The 20813-nt window shown below is 41.8% G+C and overlaps 1 long non-coding RNA gene across 5 annotated transcripts in view; it reads left to right on the top strand.

The window, feature by feature from the left end:
- LOC142436453 (uncharacterized) overlaps positions 1-20813 on the top strand; it is a 78370-nt gene that overhangs the window by 16214 nt on the left and 41343 nt on the right. The window lies entirely within an intron of this gene.

Genomic DNA, 20813 nt, shown 5'->3' on the forward strand with positions numbered 1-20813 from the left:
TGAAAACCATGGGTAGATTTGTAGAAATGCAGACAGTTGGCCTGAGGTGTGAGCCATAATGAAGGGAATTCCTGGGGATACTATTTTCCTAGGAATGTTCCACTTTCTCTCTGGGCAGCCCAGTTCTACCCTTAGGACAAGGGTAGCCCATGAGATGTGCAGGCTGTTGAGTTAAAGTGGAAGGTAAAATGATGAACATTTCTGAGCATCCACTTCAAAACAAAACACTTTTATTAGAACTTTCCCCCTTATATAATTCAATACTTCAACCATATCAAGAAGAGTTGTATAATCTTTACCACAGTCAATTATAGAACAATTTCTCCCCCTCTGTAATCATTATTCATGTAATATATTTCACATACTTGCAAAACTGTATGCAACAAAACTTTCACCGATTCAACGCCTTCTACATGTGTAATTCAGTGCCATTGAGTATTCTTTTCAGGTTGTACAACCATTATTTTTATCCCCCTGCATATTGTTTCACTGCAGTTAAACTTAATTTAATGCCCCCCTAAGCCAAATCTCTTCCCACTTCACACATGGTAACCATAGATCGTTTTCTTTCTTTCTTTCTTTCTTTCTTTCTTTCTTTCTTTCTTTCTTTCTTTCTTTCTTTCTTTTCCTGATATAACATTCACATTTCCATACTTAAAACACTTCTAAAAAAAAGTTGTATGCCCATTTTCAAAATAAGCTTAATGCTCCCTCCTGCTTCACAGATCCACTGATTACTCCTCCCCCTTCCATATAAACCATTGCCTCAGTTATGGTCTCTATTCATCCACTCCTTTACTTCCAAACTTGGAGATAATAACAAAAACAATTAAAAACAAAGATATAATTAAACATAAAGAAAAATTATAATGACATAAAGATACAAATAAGAGTAGAGTACAAAACAAATAGAGAAGGTACCTACTTCGCTTTTCCTGTCCTGCTCTTTATCTGCCTCCATGGTTGCTGTGGTAGTTGTATAATCTGCTGTCAATTTGAGACTTAAGATGAAGGGATGGAGTTTAGTCTGTCAATCTGGGTGCAGTTTGATGACATCATTTGGAGGCACTGAGGAGAAAAATAGCTCGCTGGAGGCAGGACACAGTCTCATGCCCTATGAGACATTCCTGTCAACAATGCACAAGGAGCTACGCTAGAGCCCTGGAGCTGAAGGAGCCACGTGGAGACTCTTAACAGCTTTGAGATGTTTCCACCCATCTCCACTGGATCCACAAGACTTTGCACCCACTGGCATGTGCTCTTCATGCATTCGGCATCATTGCATGTGTTGCATGAGTCTGAAGAATTTATAGTCTGGTGTCAGATATCTGGGCTAATATCAGACTTATGGACTTGAACTGGACTGGGCGGTTATGCCTTCTTAATGTACAATTTCTCTGTGATATAAAGTTCTCTCTTGTACACATATGAATGTCTGTGAATTTTTTTCCCTAGTCCACCCAGACTAACATAGTTGTGGAGTTTCACATGTTCACTTTCCAGGCACTAGTTAGAGGTGCCCATGGTATATGACAGGATTTAGCTAGATCCATCCTCTAGGTGATCATATTCTGGGTACAGGATCTTAACATGGCTCTGCTCAATACTTACCTTCATTGAAAAATCAATGAAGATAGGGGCATTATAGCAAAGTGGGGTGAAGAAAGCAGATGGTACCAGGGTATCAATTATCTGGGATCTAAATGGCTTGTCTTCAAGCAGCCATCTAAGTCAGGTGTCAAGGAAGTCCACAATGAAGAAGCACACCAGCATGTGTGACCCAAAGATAGTGACAATTCAAATGTGATGAAGGAAAAACCTTCAGAGCTCAAATTATGAACATCCAATTTGTCGAAGGGTAGGTGAACAGTGAGAACTCAAAAAAATCCATCTGAAGAATATTTAGTCATATTAAACCTCTGGCAGATCCCCTTGAAAAGCTTTACTCTCAGACAGAGATAACTGCGAACTTGATCACGGTGGATCAGACCATGGCATAATATGACAATTGGTCAGTTGACCTACCTCTCGATCCAACCTGTACTTGCTCTAAGGTAAAGCATTTCTCACTTGTTCCATGACAGGATTTTTTTTTTTTTTGCTGAACTTTAAAATATTGATGGTAGTCTTTCCTTCTTTATTCTTCATTTTCATTTTTATCTTTATATTATTATTATTTTCTTCTTGCTGTTTTATTTTGGTTTTGTTTTTTGTTGTTTCTATTGGGTTTCAAAGTTTGTAAAGCACAGAAGGCGCGGATCCCTAGAGACAATAACTGATGCAATGGTCTATAGGGCCCTAGGGGAGTAGAGGAGTAGGAAGGGTGAGGAACTTTCGGGAGCAAACAATGAATGTGGGAGGGGGAGAGAACCAAAGAATTCATTATTATATATATGCATATATACATATAGTACAACATTTTAAACATCTATGTAAATGAATACTATTTTTAAAAAACATTTTATTAGGGACTCAGACAACTCTTATGACAATCCATACTTACATTAATTGTATAAAGCACATCTGTACATTCTTTGCCCTCATCATTTTCAAAGCTCCCTCCTCCCTCATGTTCCCTTGACAATTTATAAATTATTATTTTGTCATATCTTGCCCAGTTCAGAGTCTCCCTTCACCCCCTTTTCTGTTGTCTGTCCCCCAGGGAGGAGGTCACATGTAGAGCCTTGTAATCGGTTCCCTCTTTCCAACCTACTCACCCTCTACCCTGCCAGTATCACCCCTCACACCCTGGTCCTGAAGGTATCATCCTCCCTGGATTCCCTGTGCCTCCAGCTCCTATCTGCACCAGTGTACATCCTCTGCTCTATCCAGACTTGCAAGGTAGAATTTGGATCATGGTAGTGGGGTGGGGTGGGGTGGAGGGAGGGGTGGAAGCATTTATGAACTGGAGGAAAGCTGTATTCTTCATCAGTGCTATATCACACCCTGACTGACTCAAGTCCTCCCCTAGACCGCTCTGCAAGGGGATCTACAGTGGCCAACAAATGGGCTTAGGGTCACCACTCTGCACTTTCCCCTTCATTCACTCTGGTAAGATTTTTTTTTTCTTATGATGCCTATACCTGATCCCTTCCACACCTCTTGATGACACAGGCTGGTGTGCTTCTTCCATGTGGGCTTTGTTGCTTCTGAGTTAGATAGCCGTTTGTTTACCTTCAAGCCTTTAAGACCCCAGACACTATCTCTTTTGATAGCCGGCACCATCAGCTTTGTTCACCACATTTGCATATGCACCTGTTTGTCCTCGGTGATTGTATCATGGAGGTATGCACCCAATTATAAAGATTTTTTTGTTCTTTGATGCCTGATATGTGAATATTATATACATCTATTTTTAAAACTATATAAAAACAAACAAAGCTTGACCAATGGTTACCATGGGTGAAGGTGAAATGGTTGTTGCTTAGGGGGAATTCAGTTTATATTATTGGTGATGGGATAATTTTGAAAAGGATATCAATAATGGTTGTAAACATGAAAAGTATCATCAAAGATACTCAATTGTACATATAACAGTGGTTGAATTGGAGAATGTTTTCTTGTGTACATTTTGCCAAAAATGTAATGATATGAACAAAAGGAAGAAAAAATTTAATCGATAGTGATGATGATTGTATGCCCCCCACTTTTTTTAAAAAAAAGAAGCATCTTTATTAATACAGTATTTATTTGTCTCTGTCAAACCTTGAGCCAATTATTTTCCCCAGGCTGTCCGGGGAGGTGCAGGGAAGGGAAATTTTGGGCAGAGAGACTTGGGACAGAGAAATGTGGGGGGTAGATATGGCTCCTTCACATGGTAAAAAGGATGAGGAAGGCCACCATCAGGCAGAAAAGCCCGAGGGCCTTCGAGAAGGCAAAGCCCAGGATGGCATAGGAGAAGAGCGGCTGCTTCAGAGAAGGGTTCCTGGCATAAGCAAGGATGAGGCTCCCAAACCCAGTCCCAATGCGGGCTCCAGAGATGCCACTCCAACTGTGGCAGCCCCAATGAGCTTGGCTGCTGTGTCAATGTCCTTTGAGATATGCTGGTTTGGAAGCTGTGACTAGGGATCAATCAAGTCAGGGAATGTAGGGATGCCAAGCTGCTGAAGCGCTCTTCTGTCAGTGTCTAGGATGTTTCTGCGCCACAGATGGGACACCTCATCAGCTGGAAGGCATTCCTGACCAAGGGATGAGTGGAGAAGAATTTGGCACTGGCAAAAATTTTTAGGGGATGAGGGGTAGTGGCAGGCAAGCTGCTCCTGCTGCAGAGAAAATCAAGACAGGTATATGCCTCTTCTTGATATGATTGAATTATATCATGTGCATGAAATTCCAATAAAACTGTTTTAGAAAAGAAACAGAAGATCATCTGTTACTTACACAGACCCTCATTGAAGGGCTTTGGTTAACAGGCTCATGGCCCAGTGCCTGTCTTTGTGAATAACATTCTATTAGCACACAGCTATGCCCTTTTCTCTTTCCTGCTGTTGTTTTCACAATCAGTAAGGTTGAATAATTGTCTCCAAGTCTATATGACCAATGGAATAATCAATTATAGTTTTCAGAGGTCTTTTTGAAAAAAGAAATTTACTGACCCCTGATCTAGGGGAAGAATCTGGATGAAAAACAGCAAGGCTTGATGAAAAACATAATTCTAAACTATGAAGACTGTTTGACAGGATATAATATTTTTTAAAAATAACTGATAGATAAGTAAGAACTACCAATCCTAATGGGACAGTCATGACTTGCCTAGCTGTTAAATGAAAATTCAGTCATTCAGACCCACGAACTGCTGTGTGGGAGAATTTGTGGTGGAATAATCTCATAAGGAAATACAGGCTTGGAAATCTTGTAGGAGCAGTTCTAGTCTGTCCTCTAGGATTACTATGACTTGGAACTGATCAATGTCAACAGAATTTTAGTTTGGGTGAAAGCAACTTTTTACAATATATTGTACTTGAATAAATGACACCACGTTTCAAACCACCAACTTTACAGCCATTAATTGAGGCCTTAACGGTTAGCACTCCACTGAGTCTTCCTGAAAGATATTCAGACTGTGGCAGTTACATGATCTCCTGTGAACCTGCGAAGGGGTGCAGTCTAGCCTGTCAATCAGGTCACGCCTTCATGACCTCATTTGGAGGTGCAAAGGAGATGAATAGCTCACTGAAGGCTAGATACACTCTCTCCCTGTGAGGCATTGTTGTTGACAAGCCACATGGAGCTATGCTAATGGCAGCCAGAACCTTGGAGCTGGAGGAGTCACGTGGAGGCCCACGCCAGCAGTAAGATGCTTCTAATGCCACTGGATCCACAAGACTTTCCACCCACTAACCTGTGATTTTCTTGCACCTGGCATTGTATCATGTATTGCATGAGTCTGAAGAGGAATTTACAGAATGGTATCAGACATATGGGCTAATATTGGCCTTATGGGTTTAATCTGCACTGGACTGGTGTGTTTTCTCAATATACCGTTGCTCTTTATATAAAGCTTTTTCCTATACACATAGGAGTGTCTATGAATTTGTTTCTCCAGTCCACCAGGACTAAAACACTGACCTTCTCAAAATACACGCTGATCACCCCTGGAAAATTTCTACTCCCTATGGGACAAGCTCATTTTGGTTGGTTGTTTTTCTCTCTATGAGAATGTTTTATTTTCTTACAATACAACTTTGAATTCACAGATATTAAGGGTAGGAACTGAATCATAAAAAGAAAACAAAACATAAATTCCCGTGTGAAATAGTGAGATGAAGAACCCTGGATCACAATAGAGATCCAGACTAGAAACTCCCTCTCCAAATGCACATGATCCAGAATCATTCCTTCTGTTCATGCCCTTACAGAGCCCTGCAACACAGCTCCCTCCCTGCATAGGAGGTTTGTGTCTGTACTCACTTTGACTTCTCTCTGTGTTTCTTCCCCACCATTATACATGGACGTGTGATTGACTTTTAGACTGTCCTTTCGCTGATACGGTGTGTTCTTGGCAATGTCTCTGGAGATGGTAAACCAGCTTTCATGGAATCTGTACAATATGTGATATCAACAGTACTAATAAGACACCCTGCAGGCCTGGAACTTGGCTCATACAGGTCATGGAAAAGTTACTAAATGTAAATCCAGAGTTTGCACATTAGAATCTCAAAAATGTCTTATGCTCCCTCAAGTTTCCTTCAGACTCAACCAGTTGCACATTGCAATTGCCATTTTCAAACAAAATATATGCCGGTCATGAAAACGATCACACATGTCAACTGTGTGCAACTCATACCCACTCACACACACTTGCTCTCAATAGCATTACTTATTAAAATAGCTGCCTGAAAAACCCAGCTTAGTACAGACTCCATGATGATTCTGTGTTCATACAAATTTCAGAACAGCGACTCTTGTAGATTATGGTACTGAGGATCTTCTCCAAGAACTGTTTTGTTGGGATTGGGGTGTTTTTTTTTATCAGCATAAGGAGGGCCTTTATTTGCATATGCTTCTCCTGGAGTGAATGAGCCTGATTCACAGATAAAGCAGTCACAAAACCCCATGCTTCAATCCCTGAGCGTTTCACCTCTGAGAGTTTCCCCAAGAAGAGGAAGAAACTGACATATTGGCAATGAGGCCTATTTTCCCAGGTGTATTAAATCAGAATAAGAGCTAAATTTGAGTAAATACATCATGAGACTATATCCAATGGACTATGTGCAGATTTGCATGTGAGTGGTAACTTTGTAATAAAGTTTAAAAGGGGTCAATCTGAGATGAGAATGTTGGCTGCTTCCTCATAGAACACATTCCCTTCCGTGACTTCTCCATTCTTCAAGAACAAGGCCTATTCTTTCAGGCCACAGAAAGTGATGAAGAAGATGGTTGAGGAGGGAGACACAAATTAAGTTTGAGAACAGCTTTGGGAATAAAGGCAGTAGTCCTCTCCTCTCAGGGACTTATATCTTTCTAAGATACTCAGAACAAAACCAAGAGCATTTAAATTGTCAGATACACATTTTCTCTCTGCAATAGATTATGTAAAATTAGATATTCAAATATTTGAAGGTCAGCTAAATCTAGAAATCTCATTGAATTCAGCCAAAAATAGCTCCCATTCAATGCGTGCTGTAAATAGGAGTGGCTTTTGTAAGTCACTAAGAAGGAAGAACTTTTCTTTGACAACTACACTCCTACATCTACTCAAGAGTTATTCTAGTGTGGAAAGAGTACATGCAACACTAAAAAAATTACCTTTGACACAGGAAGACATGTAGTATCCACAAAGTCATCATTAATAAAGTTATTCACACCTAATCTTACATTTCATACAGGATCTTATACCAAAATAGCTGAAATTCTTCACTTAAGGTTGTGTGTCAATGGATACTGGGAATGTTACCGGTATCAAACAACAAAATACTAGCAAAGCCACTAGGAGAAGGATGAGCTCATTAATAGGACAAATGTGGACCCTCTGGGTAAAACCAGAAGGAGTGGCCGACATTCTTTGGGGCTGTGAAGGTGAAGATACAACATCCAGCATGAAGAACTGAATGATCCCGTTTGGCCCTAAGCTCTCCCTGAATCCTGAATTTTCACAAAAAGGTAGTGTGTTTCCTGGACTATCATGGGCTGCAGGTTCTGAAGGATAGACTGATATAGGATATTAACACCCAGATAATAAAATGCAGTTGGCGAATTTATGTATTTTCAGATGGGATTCCAGAAAAGATACACACACACACACACAGCCACAAAGGTTAGGAAAAACAACCAAAGCTGTCCTGACCCCTGAGATTTCCCCAAATGTTGGAAACTTGACTGAATAATTTGTGGTAGTAGAGCCCTGCGTTTGCACTCTACCCTGGGGTAAAAAAAAGGAAAACAAAAAAAGCAAAAATCAGCAACAACAAAAATTGTGTCATTTGAAGAAACAATTCAATATAAAATAGGCAGACTGCCTATCTTTTATTAAATTATTAGCTAGATGATTGCCAGAATTCCTCAGAGTGTGCTGAAAGAACATACTGTTAGACTTTCAGCCAATACTCAAACACTTAATAGATACCTTTACCCAGGCACCATTTTCCTGAAGTCTGATTGGAAAATATTTTATCTGAGCGTCTTGAGAACTCTGATGCAGGGACCGCTGGCAAAGTCATTTCCTGTCCTTAAAGGTTAAGAAGCGGATTGTTGCTGTGGGACAGAATATAGTTTTGGTTACAATATAACTTTGAATTCACAGATGCCAGGAGTAGGCACAGAAGTATTATTTTTTAAATTAGAGATTTCCCACAAGGAACTGAGATTTCTGAGAATCCACATATAACCACAGGAAACCAGCCTTGAGCTCCAGCTGCTCCTGGGTCTGAGTCCTGTGCTTTGTGGGTCCTGCGCACCCCCTGGAGACCAATATCCTCCCACCAGGGGAAGTTTGTGTCCGGGCTCTCACTGACTTCCCCTCACTGTGTCTCTTGCACAGTAATACATGGCTGTGTCTTCGGCTTTCAGGCTGTTCATCTGCAGATACAGCGTGTTCTTGGCGTTGTCTCTGGAGATGGTTAATTGGCCCTTTACTGAATCTGTATAGTATGTACTAACACCAGTACTAATGCCTGCGACCCACTGCAGGCCCTTCCCTGGATACTGGCGGGCCCAGCTCATCCATGGTCACTGAAGGTGAATCCAGAAGCTGCACAAGAGAGTCTCAAAGACTCTCCAGGCTTTTTCAGATCGCCCACAGACTACACCAGGTGCACCTCACACTGAACACCTGCAAACAGACACTCTGATTAGATGACTTACATACAAACACATGCACTCACAATTATACACACACACAGCAAGCTCTACAATGATTACCATGTAAAATGGCCAAAATGAAAGCCACGTTTGGTACCAAATTCATTATGTGTCCTCTGGACTAGCTCTTGCTTTCAAAATATTAACAGCAGAGACCCCAGAAACGGGTACTGTCCTCTGAGAAGTCCCACATCAGGGCCTGTGGTTGTTTTATCAGCAGGCAGAGAGCTGCATTTGCATGTCCCCTGATATTTAGAAGCAGATGAGTAGAGAATATGGACAAGAGTTCTCCCTCAGACTGAACGAGCACTCCCAACAGAAAACAGCTCTTAAGCAGGTTGTTTATCAAGCATTGCTTTAATTGTTAGTTATCAATTATCAATCTTTTTAAAAAATAGTTTTCAATTTGTAAACTTTATATTACATACATAACAAACTTTCTAATTGAGTGGTATGAGCATTCACAATGCATCCTCTCTGATTCCCCTTATGGTGTGGATTCACATGATGATAGTGGACCGTTCTATTACCTGTTTCTTGTGTGGGAACCTTACTGATTTTCTTTCCTTCTAAGCATTTCCATATTTCAGTGATATTTGTACAGTGTGGACAGGAAGTTCTTCATAAAGCATGTCCACAAAACATGCAGAATGGTGTCTCCTCTCCGGTTTCTGATCTGAGAGATTCCAGTCCTCCTGCTTTTGTGATAATCAGGAAACCTGGCTATTTATCACTTTTCTTCATCTTCTAAAAGAGTCAGTTTTCATATAATCAGCTTACTGGTTGTGTTCCTGTTATTTCATTTACCTTGGTTACTTTTTTATTGTCTCTCCCAGGCCCGTGCTACCTATGACATGGATATTACCTATGCATACTCACCTTTTTCTAGTTCCATTAGTTGGAAACTGAAGTAATCAATCTCAGAGTTTTACTTCTACACTATACAACTGTGTGTTGCTATGAATTCCTCATTAAGTTCTCTTCAGATGAACCCCACGGTTTGTTGTCTTGTGATTTCATTTAATCCAGTACAGCCATCCAGGATGTGAAAATCATTAAACACATGTTCATGACACAAATAATATAGTATATATCCATATATTCATCACTCACACTCACTGCCATGAGCCAGTGCAGACTCATCATGACCCTATAGACAGCGTAGAATTGTCCTTGAGCACTTCTGAAACTGTAACTCTTTAGGGAGAAGAAAGCCCTGTTTTTCTACTGTGGAACAGCTAGTACTTAAGAACTCCTGAAATTTCAGGTCGCAGCTTAATGAGTAACCAAAACACCACCAGGATTCATTTATGCATACATATATTTAAATGTGTTTATGCATACAACATATAAATGAATGAATATTGAAATTGATGTGGTGTTTTGTAATATTTAGGAAGACAAGATTCTCAGAGAAAATGTTTTGGAGGGAAAGGAAACCCTAGATACTAAGAGGAAGCTCCTTGCTCCCATGCCTCCCCCATTGCCCTTGCCCAGAAGTCTGGCTCCTGTGCTCTGTGCAGCTCATGTGATCCCTATAGACTAAGGTCATTATTACAGGGAAGGTTGTGCCTGGATGGCACTGAGTCCTCTCACTGTTCCTCTCACACAGTAATGGACAGCTGTGCCCTCAGTGGTCATTGCGCTCAGCTGCGGGGAGAACTGCTTGGTGGATATGCTTTTGGCGCTTGAGAGTCAGCTGCATTAAGGCAGGTAATTGTTTCCTGATGCTCAGACATATTGATAACAAGTGCTGCAAACTTTTCTGCTGGTTGTGGTGGATTCAGGTCCAGAAATATGGAGCCACAAGAGACAGCAAATCTTAGGGAGAGGATTTGTGAGGGATTCATCACTCCTGGGCTCAAATCCTGATGCTGTACCTGTCACAGGGCACCCAGGACAGGGAGGAAAAAAATCCATGCTGACAACTAATGTAAGTCTCTTTTATGTTAACCCATTTTTGGAGTCTCTTGCTATTACGAGAGACATAACTTCCAGGCCAAAGAATATATGAAAGAAAATAAAAACTTGCGGACAGGTTATACAGTTTCTGGAGAATTGTGACCAGTGTGGTGCCTTTCACCATGTTTTGAACTTTAACCTGGAAATTGAAGGAGTGATCTGCATGTTAGAGCCCAAGGAGAACAAAGTAGAGATACTTTCAATCTTTTCTCAAAAAACCAAAAAGAGAGTCTAATGTCTTCATCTTCTCTGGAATTGGCTTCCATTTATTGAGAACTCAAGTTCCTTACACCAAAGAGTGGAGAAAATGTCTGGACACAGAAAGCTTAGAGAGTGTTAAGAAATTCTGATTTCATTAACCCCCAGCTGACAGTGGATATTACTTCTACTGTGTTCTCTCATTTCTCTGAATAGTCTCTTGAAAATTCAGTCCTCTTTCTTTAGCCTAACATGTAAATTAGCACGAGTTGAGATGGTGGACATGTACAGAGTTTTGAGATGCAAATGGGCAAAGGACATGAATAGATACTTGACTAAAGGGGACATTCAATTTGCAAAGATACACATACAAATATGTTAATTCCCATTACTCATTGGTGGTGTTATTGTTTATTTGGTTGACTTTGTTTTTGAGATCTTTTCTTGGAATGGTTACAGAATACCTGGCCATATTTTCTGGAAAACATTTTAAGCACTTTCACGGAATATTTTTTCTAAAACATATATGTTTAATACAACCTGTAGTGTGGTTTGTTTGTTTTTTCCATGAATTTTCATTGTGCATCACAGTAATACAGAATCATTGAAAGCTGTAGTAGTTTCTCTGTGCAACACGCTGTTCTGAGCAAATAACCTGAGAAGCTGTACTAACTGAAAACTATGACATCAAGATTGAAGGAAGCCAGGTTCATAATCCGGCACATGCAAATGACATAAAACTACATGTTGCAAGACAATATGACTTGTAGAACTTACTGATAAAGAGCAGGGATTACTGCCTTCACTTTAGATTAAAATTCAATGTAAAGAAAATTAAACTCCCTAATATGGGACCAATGGAAAGTATCAGGATAAATGGGGATAATATTGAAATTTGGAAGAAGTTCATCTCTCTTGGATCTACAATCAATATTCATGGAAGCTTGACTCAATCAACTGCTGCATTTAGTTGAGGAAACCTGCTGCACAGACCTCGTCAAAGGTGAAGAGCAAGGAAGTCTCTTTGAAGACTCAGATGTACCTGGCCCAAATTATGAGGTTTCCAATTGTCTCATGTGCATGTCAAAGTCGGACAATGAATGAAAAGGATGAAAGATCAAACGATGTACCTGAATTATGGTACTGGAGAATAATTTGATGGTAGGATGGACCACCAGAAGAACAAACAATTGTATATTGAATGATGTGCAATGCTTAATAGAAAGAAGGGAGGAGGTGATTACTTCATCTCAAGTACTTCGGACATTTGTTAGGAAAATCAGAACTTGGATAAGGACCTAATGCTTTATGAAACATAAGGTTATTAAAAAAGGTAACCTTTAACAAGCTAGATTGGCACAGTAACTGCAAAAAAGGCCTCATACATCACAACTGTGAGAATGAAGCAAGACCTACGCTTCATTCTGTTTTCTCTAGTGTTGCTGTGGGTCCAAATTTATTTGATAGGACTTAAAACAGCAAAATGCAAGGTCAATGACAAACATTGAACTCAATGCAGAGTAAGTGAAGGCATTCACCTTTCAAATTGGAATCAGATAAGGCTATCATTAAATACCAATCTTAATTCGTATTGTGCTGAAACTGTGGTAGTTAAATAATCTGGTGTCAGCTTGAGAATATTGAAAGTGAAGGGGTGGAATTTAGCCTGTCAATCGGGTCACAGCTTGATGACCTCATTTGGTAATGCTATGGAAATAAATAGCTTGCTGGAGGAGGGATACACACTCACTCTAGTTGTGGGATACAAAATGCCCCCCAGCTTTGTCTCACACAAATTTCTGACAAACAGAGGTTATTTGAAAGCTCATGGTGGGAGGTCAGATGCTTAGACATATTCCTCCTGCAGGCATCTGTTCCACTCTAGGTGGGGTACCCACCCAACTGTTAATGGTTTCCATGGAGAGCCAGGAAACAGGTCAAACCTGCTTGGTGACATACAAAGTTAGGCTGCCATCCTGAATCTAGGATCCACCCATCTTATCACATGTAAACCCTTAATCCCTCCTCTTCCTATAGTGTATGTACCCCTATATCACCCCCCCCCCCCGTACCACTACTGTATTACCTATTCCACAACCCTTTTCTCTGATGTATGTCTTTACCTGTAATTCGGGGGCTTACATGCCCCACCCAAAAGAAGATATATAAGCCTGGGTTAACAATATAAAGCCCTCTCCCCTCACTCTCCCTGGCTCTCAGCTCTCCCTTCATCTCCCTCCATCCTTGCTCCCCTGTTCCCTTTCCCATTGTCCTCCTTCCTCTCCCCCTCTCTCCTGCCCTCCTGTCTCCCATCTCCACGTGGACCACCAAGTGGGGCTGAGGTGAGCATGCTACCAGGAAATGTGTCTGACTCCATTATTTCAATCTCTCTTCTAATCTCTCCGTATTCTCTAGGACTTTATTATAATCTTTATATATCTCAACTGTACTATTGTGCCTATCAAACCTGCAATTAGTTGTGGGAGGCTGACCTTTACCTCACACTCCCTGTGACACGTTCCTGCTGATAAGACACATGGAGCTACACTAGATTCCTGCAGCTGGAGGATCCTGTAGAGACCCCTGCCAGCATTGAGAGTTTCCATTGCCTCTGGATCCACAAGTCTTTCCACCTACTGGCCTGCGATCTTCCTATATCCAGGGTCATTGCATGTGTTGCATGAGTCTGAAGCGGTATTTTTAGATTGGTATTGGACATATGGGTTAATATAGGACGTATGGACTTGGATAGGATGTTTTCTCAATATACAATTGCTCTTTTATGTAAAGGTCTTTCTTAAACAGATTTGAGTGTCTATGAGTTTGTTTCTCTAGTCCACCCTGACTAACACAAACTTTGAACAATAGCTATCAGTCAACAAATGAAAACCAAATGCATCCTAAATGGCAACAAAGAGGTAAAACTCTCTATAATTGCTGATGACAACTCTCTGTAATTGCTGATGATTTTCTAAACATAGAAAATCCAAAAGCCCTAGAAGAAAATTGTTGAAAGCTCTGAAAAGGAAATCAGAAAATAATATCATTTACAATAGCTACCTAAAAGATAAAATAAATGGAATAAACCTAAGAGAACCAAAGTCTTGTAGAAAGAAGTCTATAAGAAAAACACTACTCCAAGTTACCAAAAGAAATGCAAATAATGAGACTAATGGACCATGTTCATGAAGCAGAAGGCTCAGCTTTGTGAAAATAACACACTCTAAGCAATCTATAATTATAATGCAATTACCATTATAATTAACTTCTGACCAAGATCCCAGTGTCTATCTTCAAGGACATGGAAATTACTGACCATATTTTAAAAGAAATGGGAGGAGATGAGTCACTCAGGGTTCAGTGTAGCAACAATGAAAATCAAAACCTTCCTCTAGTGCTTGAACGCTTCCTCCCCTCAATTCTCATGATCCCAATTCTGCCTTGGGGACCTGGTTAGACCAGAGGATGCACAGCGGTGCAGTAAGGATCTGGAAACAGGGAATCTAGGACGGATGAACCCCTTAGGACCAGCGGTGAGAGTGGCGACACCTGGAGGGAAGGGGGTATAGAAAGGGAGAACCGATCTAGGGGATCTACATGTAACCTCCTCTCTGGGTGATGGGAAACGGGAAGGAAGGTGAGGGGAGAGACCGGACAGTATAAGATAAGATAAAATAATAATTTATAAACTATTAAGGGTTCATGGGGGAGGGGGGAGAAAAGAGGGAGGGGTAGGGGAAAAAGGAAAATGAGATGATTCCAGGAACCCAAGTGGAAGGCGAATTTTGAGAATGATGAGGGCAATGAATGTATAAGGATGCTTTACTCAATTGATGTATGTATGGATTGTGATAAGAGTTGTATGAGCCCCAATAAACTGATTTATTAAAAATTACTCTTCAACTTAAAAAAATGAAACAAATCCATCATAAAAAGGCCAAAACTACACAGACACTCCATACCTAGGAGATCCAGTGGTGTTGTAGATTACAAAATAGACTACTATTTGCAAGTTCTGCAGTTCAAGACCATCATCTAATCCTCAGGAGAAAGACAAAGCTTTCTGATCATGGAAGGTTTTACAGTCTCAGAAATCCAAAGGGGCAATGATGGTTTGTCCTGTACAGTTTCTATGAATCTTAATTGATTCAACAGCAGTTAAGTTGGGTGTTTGGGGGTGGGGGGACAATCCCTATAACTGCACCTGAGATTGACCTATGGGAAAACGGACAATCACAGTTTAAGTGGATCATCGCTAGACTTGTCTCTGAGTCCCTAAGACAGTCTTCTCTGGAAATGTCCACCTGGAAAAAAAATCACTCACTTGTGTCTCAGGTATTCTGGATGTGAATTAGCTAGTTTCTAGAGAATATACTAGAACAGATTGATCCATATATAAAGCCAAGGGTCACACAGCAGAATATGTTTCACAAATCCAGGCAGATGAACTACCTCAAGAAATGATTTCAAAATACTTTCCCTATGCAAATGAATGGATTGAAATTGAGGACACAACCTTGTATGAGTGTGCAAGATAAAAACAAATTTTAAAAAAATGTCCCCAAACAAAGCAACACACTCAGGGAATTAAAATAGAGATAAAATGACTCCAGGTGGGAATACACAGTTAAAATGGAGTCGGCATAAGTCTAAACATAGGACAAGCTACTAGAAACTTCTTCAGAGGAAACAGAAATTTACCTTTGGGCAATAAATAAGCAGGAGCAGCTCCCACACTCCCCCGGCTTTGTAAAAATTAAAGAAACAACGCAAAATTCTTGAAGAGTGTATGTGGGAAGGGAGATCTTCCGTACTTGGCTCTTGCCCTTCTATCGAGACCAATACGCTTTCCCAAAGAAAGACTGGCCTTCACTTTGGCTGAGTTCCTGCTCACTGAACCCCATCTTTGTACAGCTGGGCCTGTCTCTTTCTCCTTTTACTTGCCACCTGCCAGACTGTTGACTGATAGCCACCAACCTGGGTCACCTCGCTTGAGGCCTCCAGTCCTGGAAGGACTTAGCCCAGCTACCTGGGAATGCCAATCATGTCTCAGTGCGCCGTGCGTGCGCTGGAATATCACTTCAACAACCTCAAGGGTGGGTGTACTCCCCGCAGACACCCTACTGGCTGGCAAGGAGCCAGGGCATTTCCAGACCTGGGTTCTCCCCCCGCCCCGCTCCCCGGGGAAAGTTACTGCACAGGTCACAACATTGGGCAAACCTCAGGAGGAAGCCCTAACGTTCTGTGCACCAGCTGCAACCACTCGCTTCCTGAATAGCGTTCACTTCTTCATAGCGAGAGAAGAAAGGGACCCGGGGCTCATCTTTGAGCTGAAGATGTTCCAGGAGTCTCGGGGAGGTGGCACACTGTATGGAGACAATGCAGGGGGCTTAGGAGAGACCTGCAAAGCGACTAATCGGGAACACAGACGCCCAAAGCCAGTCTGGGATCCCCCTTTCTCCAACAGGTTTCTCGCAAGGAATTCCAACCAATCCCCAAACAGGGGGATGGGACCAGTCTCTGGGACACCCTCCCACATCTCACCGTACAAGGGGAGAGGTACTGGATAAGAGGAGGTGAGGGGAGAAGGGTGCTTGCACCCGAGCCAGGCTGCTGTGTGCGGCAAGGTCACCCCAACTGGTCACCAACACGACCCCAACGTGGGCGCGCCGACTACACAGAGCTCAGGCTGCAACACTTCTCTGGCTCCACACCGTGCACAGCAAGTAGGAACCTAGCTATGACCCTCACTTCCGGCTAGGACACTGCCACTTCTGTCCTGTCTCAGCGTGACCCGGAATAGGAGAAGCATAGTCATGGGTGTGATTGGGAAACACATAAGTGAAAATTCAGTCAGGACAGACTTCATTAAGCACAGATATTCAGGAAAATATGGATGTGGTAGAGGTTAATATGGATGTGGCAGAGACATCAAAAACAGTAGTTCCTGGTGCTTAAATTCCCACCAACGTATCTGAAAGTTTGTTCTTCATAACACTGACCATACAGGAAATAATTCAGATGAGTTGGAAATAATGCAATGTGTAGGTCTTAGTGGGGAAAAACCCCCCACCAGATTCTTATCCTGAAAAACGGTTAGATTAGTATTACATGTATGATCAAAGTCACATATCCCATACAGCACTGAGCTAAAAGCACCAACCTGTGACATTCAGTATCCACATCGGAAAAGGTGACGCCTGAGTCACTGTGATAGTGGGTCAGGATGTCATTCTCTTACAACCAGAATCTCACAGCTGTGCTCAGGGCCTCATAAAACAATTAACAATACACTTCTACCATATCGACACAGTTGTATACAAAATAAACTGAATATGTTCTTCAGCTCTTGGATAGTCGAGTACATTTTAACTTCCAGGTGGTGCTTATACATGTCTGAGACTGAGAAAATCAACCACTGCATCACCTGTCTAGTTTTGGACTATTGTCTATAAGGACACTACTTGCTGTGGTAAAGATGAAACATGTTCTATAAAATGTAAAACACAAAAGCCTAAGGAGCTGTTTCTCTGCTCTCTGTGGTTCTATGAGTCAGAATTCACACAACAGCTCTGACTTTATTGTTCTTTTAAATGTGTTTTCTTATTCCATATATGTAAAACCTTTAGAGTTTTGTGTATTTGCAAACCGGAGGCAAAAACAAGAGGTATATCACTTCAACCATGGAGCTTGGTAAACAAGAGGAAAACTTTTTAGATTGAAAGAGGCTGAGACAATGGGCTCAAATATAAGAACAATTATGAGGACGGTTTAGGGCAAGCCAGTGTTTCTCCCTGTGGTGATATGGTCACTATGATTTGGAACTAACTTAGTGACACCTAACAACAACCTCTCTTGTACAGGGACTGTATGTACAATAAGTACTGAAATGTTAGAGTGTTTCTTTTTAAAATAAGCAATAAAGTAATAATCATTCCAGAATCTTGTTGAAAAAAATATAATCATGGTTTTAATATGTATACCTGCAATATGAATCAATAGTAAAGGACAAAATTGAATAAATATAGATTTGTACAAGAAACCTTTTTATTAATGCATGAGAAACTTTAAAAGAAAATTTTATGACTACAGAGAATATGGGGTAAAATTATTTATAAAATACACTCTACAACAGAATATATTATACTAATATTTTAACAATAAAGGAACATATTTGATGATTACATAACTATTGGTTTAGGTGAGTGAGTAGATCATACATCAGACCAGTTTATCTTTACATTTGTGGAAATGGGATGGAGTGAGTTAGAGAGCGCCTATCCCTGACTTTGAGTTCATATTTCAACTTGATTAAGTGGGATTATTACCAGGGATACAAGAATGTTTCGATATTAGAAAAAATTAATGTAACCAACCACATAAATAGGACAAATAATAAGAACCATATCATATTAGTAGATGCGTAAAAGGCATTTGACAATATCTACTACCTATTCCTGATAAAAACCCTCAATAACATAGAAATAGAAAGGAGAGACCTCAACACATGAAATATATTAAAGGAAACATTCTGTGTAGGACAATTAGTTGACTGTAACTTGGTCGAAATAGACACTTGTTCACATAGAAAGGTTTCATAAAAACCTATGTAAACATAAGAACCCACAGATTGGGGGGAAATAAATCTTAAGCAGTGCGGGGAGAGAGAGAGAGCAAGGGAGGAGAAGAAGACAAAAGGATAACTGGCATTTTCAGGGATTCCCCATCTTGATGCTCACCTGATCATACACAGGGAGCAGAGCCTGAAATCAGTGTCTGAGTTTCAGAGGCGTCCAGGTGAAAAGCAGGAGAGATGTGGTCAGGTGGAGCAGATGGCAGCAGATGTTGTCAAGTGTGTGTCTCTGTGGCCCTAGCTGCTGGAGTGTCTCTTGGGGAAATTCTCACTTGGGAAGCATGCCTTCCACCCATCACTTTTCTTTCAGTTTGTCTTTGTGCCTGGACTTGTGTGGTGTTGGGATTCAAATGCAAACGCTTTTCAAATGCAAGCTGGGCCACCCAAAGTGCTCAGATTTCAGCAGGGCTTCCAGACTAAGAAGAAACTACTAAGAATGAATCCTTTGCCTTGCCAGGCCCTGAGCCTCACCTCCAGGAACCTCCCTCCACGACACCCTCATTACCTCCAGGCCCCGCCCCTTCCCACAGAGACCACCCCACCCCCTCCCCAGGTGATAGTTTCCTGCTGAACCCATTTCCTCTGAGTGAGAAGGATCCAAGAGTGCGGCCCAAGAGCTTCTGTGGGTGAGTTTCTGTGTTTCTGTGCTGATCCCTGGCGCGGAATCCCCTGCAGGCCTGGAGTCCCAGCTGTGTCCGGGTTCCCGTGGACGTTACACTTCCCGCACCCCATACAACAGTGTTCCAGGTCGCCGCGACCCCCTGGGACATTTCCAGTTAAATCCTTATTGAATTGGTTGCAGGCCTTTGCCTTCGGGCGCGGGAATACTCTGGCCGCTTTTTCTGCTCAGAGCTCCTCCGTCCAGAAAGGCGCGATTGCGTGTTTTGTTTTTGTTTTTTTTTGGGGGGGGGTTGCCTGGGGCCTGTCCCTTCGTGTCAGGTCGCGGGCATGAGAGCATGGGGACCCCAGAGTGGCCTTTACTGAAAGGAGAGGCAGCCTTGCAGTCATCAGGCCACCCCACTGATGACCGAGGTCTGTATTAGAGCTTAACTTCTCAGCACCCTGCTTTGCAAAGGGGTACCAGAGCAGTGACAGCCCCAAATCCCCGCACAGATCTGGTCCTTGCATAGATTGCAGAGCCCCACATGGAGTGAGCCTCTATTGAGTGGTTTCTGCCCAGGAACCAAGGTAGTAGGTAATCTGGCCCTCAGGCTTTGCAGGGTGGCTTTGCTTCACCTCTGCAGGCAGCCCATGGAGAAGCAGTTTCTCTTGGAGGTTTGCCTGAGTGTGTGTCCTTGATGGAGGTCACCAAACTGGAGACAGTCCAGGGGACTCCTAGTCAGGAGCCACTTGCTTTTAGCCTTTCCCTGACTGCATTGGTCAGGAGGCCCTGGACCCATTTTGTAAGCCTGCTATCTAAGGATGGAATGTCTGCCATTGAGATGCATGCTTTTGTGAGTTTCCTTTGCCCCGCCCCTCCCCCACACCCTCTTTGGCTCACATCTCAGTTGTGAACCTTGGAAGCCATTTCCACCTCCTGTTGGTGGCTTCCTTCATTCAGATGATGTGTTTGTGCCCTTGTGCTGTCTTTGTCTCATAAGATTTAATAGATGTTCTCTTTAAACTATATTTAAAACGCGGTCTCCTTTTTACTCTACTGCATGTTCTTAACCATTTCTGCCCATCAAAAACTAGCTTGTGCTCTGATTTGGACTACAAAAGGAACTCCAATCTCAAATATAATTTACGGAGAACATTTATTAATTATTAAAAGAGACAAAGAGAATACAAAGACACGGACCCATCACCGGATGGAGATCATAGTGCAGTTCAGGGAAACAGTCAAGTCGGGAATCGAATGAAATAAGATTGCAACAGAGGAAACGGTCACACGTTTCTGATTGGTGGAGCATCAGTACAGCATGTTATAAATGGGACTACAGAAGCAGGGACAGGACTGTAACTGAGCCACCTTCATTGCCAGATAGAGCATTTTACAAGATTGTTCCAAGTCCTTCTGACCCAGGCAGTCAGGGCTCAACTGCTAAGGCATTTTGGGCTCCTGACTATAGGACCCTCTGCATTACCTGGAGATCAGTGAATGGTGTTCACCTTCCCAGTTCCTCTGTCCCTGGGCCAATTTAATCTATTTCCTTGCTTGATGATCAGAAAGAATTCAATGGAGGCTTAATCTACAGCCATCTATCCTATAGCGCTTTAC

Source organism: Tenrec ecaudatus, unplaced genomic scaffold (assembly GCF_050624435.1).
Source record: "Tenrec ecaudatus isolate mTenEca1 unplaced genomic scaffold, mTenEca1.hap1 Scaffold_282, whole genome shotgun sequence".
In the NCBI taxonomy this organism is placed as follows: domain Eukaryota; kingdom Metazoa; phylum Chordata; class Mammalia; order Afrosoricida; family Tenrecidae; genus Tenrec; species Tenrec ecaudatus.